At 41.3% G+C, this 3268-nt stretch overlaps 1 long non-coding RNA gene across 1 annotated transcript; it reads right to left on the bottom strand.

Annotated features, from left to right (window-relative positions):
* Nucleotides 1-569: 569 nt before the first annotated feature.
* Nucleotides 570-2359, bottom strand: LOC131024580 (uncharacterized). The gene is made up of 2 exons (XR_009101933.1): nucleotides 1383-2359; nucleotides 570-905 (listed from the first exon to the last, which is right to left on the bottom strand). It is a non-coding gene; the product is annotated as an uncharacterized LOC131024580 (long non-coding RNA).
* Between the last annotated feature and the right edge of the window lie 909 nt (nucleotides 2360-3268).

Here is a 3268-nt window from a genome sequence, read left to right as displayed (position 1 = left end):
CACGCAATGCCCCAACAGACAACGAGGTTCAGTAATTGGGAACACCCGCACCCCCTTGCCAGCAATACGTGGACACTTGCGAAATCAGTCTCAATCACATCAGTGAAAATCTTATGGAGACACCGCAGACAAGAGAAGCTACGCGGGAACTTGAAGACAAGATGAAGGAAAAATACCCCGAACTGTTTTAGCAGAGATATGCAAATTTCGGGACGAAATTTTTGTTAAGAGGGGTAGTATGTAGTAGCCCGCTCTTTTATTTATGATTAAAACTAGTAAATGCAATTTTTTTTAAATAAATCCAGTTTATGGTCCTAATTTTTTTTTTCAGAAACAGAGTTATTATTTTAGCTTTATATTTTTTTTTTACGTATGAGAAAAAACGCGACGAGGATTATTGAGCTATTCAATAATTATTATTTCCAAGTTATAACTGACTTAGCAAAGTCATGTTATTTATTAATCGAGAAACAGAAGCAGTTATATTTTATTAATGCTACTAGAAGTCAATTATTCCGACTGCAACGCAGATTAAATCTACGGATTTAATCTAGATATTAAATGGCTTATGAAGTGAATTAAATCTACGTATTTAATTTATACACGAATAATGAACAGAAGCCAGTATTTTATTACAATTACAGAATCACCGAGACATAGAATATACATCATTAATCCTCCACTACATTTTTTCCCACCACTACACCTACTCTTCCACCATCCACTCCACCACACTTCCCACCATCCTTTTCTCCCCACCAACTCCACAACCACCAACTCCCCCACCATACTAGTGCAGCAACAACTCTTCCTTATCTTAGTCTCAACTTCAGCCAAGCAACGCAAGACTCACTATCACTTTTCACCAAGAATCTCCCAAAGAGCAGGGGAGCCTCCATTTCAACCTGCCAATGTTTTCAAGTTTCAATTCATTCAATGCACTACAACCGAAAAGTGAGAGAAATCACTCATTCACTCTCTGCCAGAAACATTAAGGTAAAAAAATTAGTATTGATTCATCATCTCCTTCCAATTACAACTTACAGTTATTGAAAGAAACAAGTTTGATCTTTCAGTTCAGTCATTCCAGTTCTTTTAACTCAACATCACAGCAGCCAACCAAGCCCAAAACATTCGCAAGGTATTCATTATTTCAGTTTATTCAAGTTTCGGCTATATGCAGCATATGCCCAGTTTTAGAAATGCATAGTATGAGAGGAGAAGCATGACCATATTATCGACATAGAACTCACTAGCAAACCAACAGATTATATGAACTCATTTTTATGAAAAACATAGACTATAGAATGAGAATTTCCTTCACGATCTAATGAAACCGAACCTAGTATTTTGGGGAAAGATAGGAGTAGTATTTGTTGTACCTGATTTCATTAAATCGGGGAGGGATACCAGATGACGTCAACGCTGACCGATGAAGAGGAGATGGAGGTCGTCAGCTGAGCAGAAGCGACATCGCCTGAACCAAGAGAGAGAGAGAGGCTTGAGCTGGTTCTTGAGCAGATGACAGATTTCAGCGGCATCTCCTGCTGCCTGACGGAGCTCAACGGACAGAGAAGGAAGAGCCGAACGCCGGAGAAGCAGCGGCGAAGTACCCTCGCCGATTCTGGACAGCAGCGGCGGCGGCACCCGCCTCGGCTGAGGTCGGATCGAGAGGTGAAGGGGACGGCGACGCGGTAGCCGTGGAAGACCGGCGGCGGCGCTCCCAGACGACGTCCGCTGACCACCGGACGAGCAGCAGCAACTCCAGTCGGCGACGACTCCAGGCGAAGCAGCAGTAGTCGGCGGCGATTTCAGACGGGGACGCGGAGCAGCGGTGACCTGGTAATTGAAAGTTAGAGCTCGATCTGGGTTCCGCGGTCGGATTTGAGATGAAGGTCGGAGTTTGAAACCTCAGGGAAGAGTTAGGGCTCGACGTCGGAGGGGGATTTGAGAACCGGAGTTGGACGGCGCCGCTCCCAGCCGACGATGCTCGCCGGATTCCAAACGAAGGAGTAGCAGCGGTGTTCCAGATTTTAGGGCTCGATTTTGGGGCTCTGCGGGGTGGAGAGAGAACGGCGCCGGGGTTAGACTCGTCGCCGGTCGAAGCCAACCGAAGCAGATGACAGCTGAACGCCCGGAGGAGGCGCAGCCTGCCAGATTTAGCCGGAGAAGGTGAAGCCGATCAGAGTTTTGAGGATGCCGAGCGTAAGCTTTGAGGAAGAGTGATGAGCGGCTCCTTGAGTTGGGATTAGAGAGAGACAGCAGCAGAAGCTCGGCCGGCGCGGCTTCGCCGGAGAGGGAAAGAGAATTTGAGAAGAGAAGAAAAAGAGGGCAGCGGCGAGTTTGAGAAGAGAGAAAAATGAAGGACCGAGAATTTGAGAAGAGAAGAAAAAGAGATGGGCTTGATTTGGGCTCTTTCCTTTTAAATTTTTGGGCTTGTCATTTTATTTGGTTTGGGCCATTGCATTTATTTACTTTGGGCCTCTTTTATTAATTTAATTAGGCTGCTTCTTAATTTCTTGATGGGCCGATATTTAGGCTGAGTTTATTAAAGAATGAGCTAGAGATATTTTATTGTGAGCCGAATTATTTTAAGCTGGGCTTGAATTAATTTAAATGGAATTTGGGCCTATTCATTTATTTTAATTGTGCCTTTATCTTTTAAAAGATTGGGCTTGTGTTTAAATGGTATTGGGCTTTGGCTATGGGCCGATTTTATTAAAGTCTTTGGGCCGATTTTATTAAAGTCTTTGGGCCCTGATTTAAATTGAAACATTGGGCTTATGTTTTTTTTAAGAAATAGGCTACCTTATTATTTAACTGGGCTGCAGTTCAAAGAAAAATGAATACTTATTAATTTATTTAATTAGACTATTTATTTAGTTTAATTAATTTTTTTTTCTCAAAAGATGATTTACATAATAATATTGTATTATTATTATGTGCATATTTTAAGTAAATTATTTATTATATGCTAAGCATGACATGAAATTGCATTTTTACTTGCAATAAAAGTATTTAATTGGTTTTAATTATAAATCCAATTATTAAAGAAAGACGAGTAAGAATATTGTTGGTGTTCTTAACTCAAGAGAAATGTTTTCAATTATTTATTAAATTTTGAAAAGCCCGATAATTTTTACGTTATCACACCTCGATTAAAGCCGAGTTAGTTCTTTATTTTCGATCGAGTACAAATGCGAGATCTATTTTACAATTAGAATATTCCGATGGGAAATGAAGAATCACAGCTCTATTCGACCGCGTT

Source organism: Salvia miltiorrhiza, chromosome 5 (assembly GCF_028751815.1).
Source record: "Salvia miltiorrhiza cultivar Shanhuang (shh) chromosome 5, IMPLAD_Smil_shh, whole genome shotgun sequence".
Lineage (NCBI taxonomy): Eukaryota > Viridiplantae > Streptophyta > Magnoliopsida > Lamiales > Lamiaceae > Salvia > Salvia miltiorrhiza.
The sequence above is the reverse complement of the archived record's forward strand: the minus strand, read 5'-3'. Positions and strand labels throughout refer to the sequence as shown.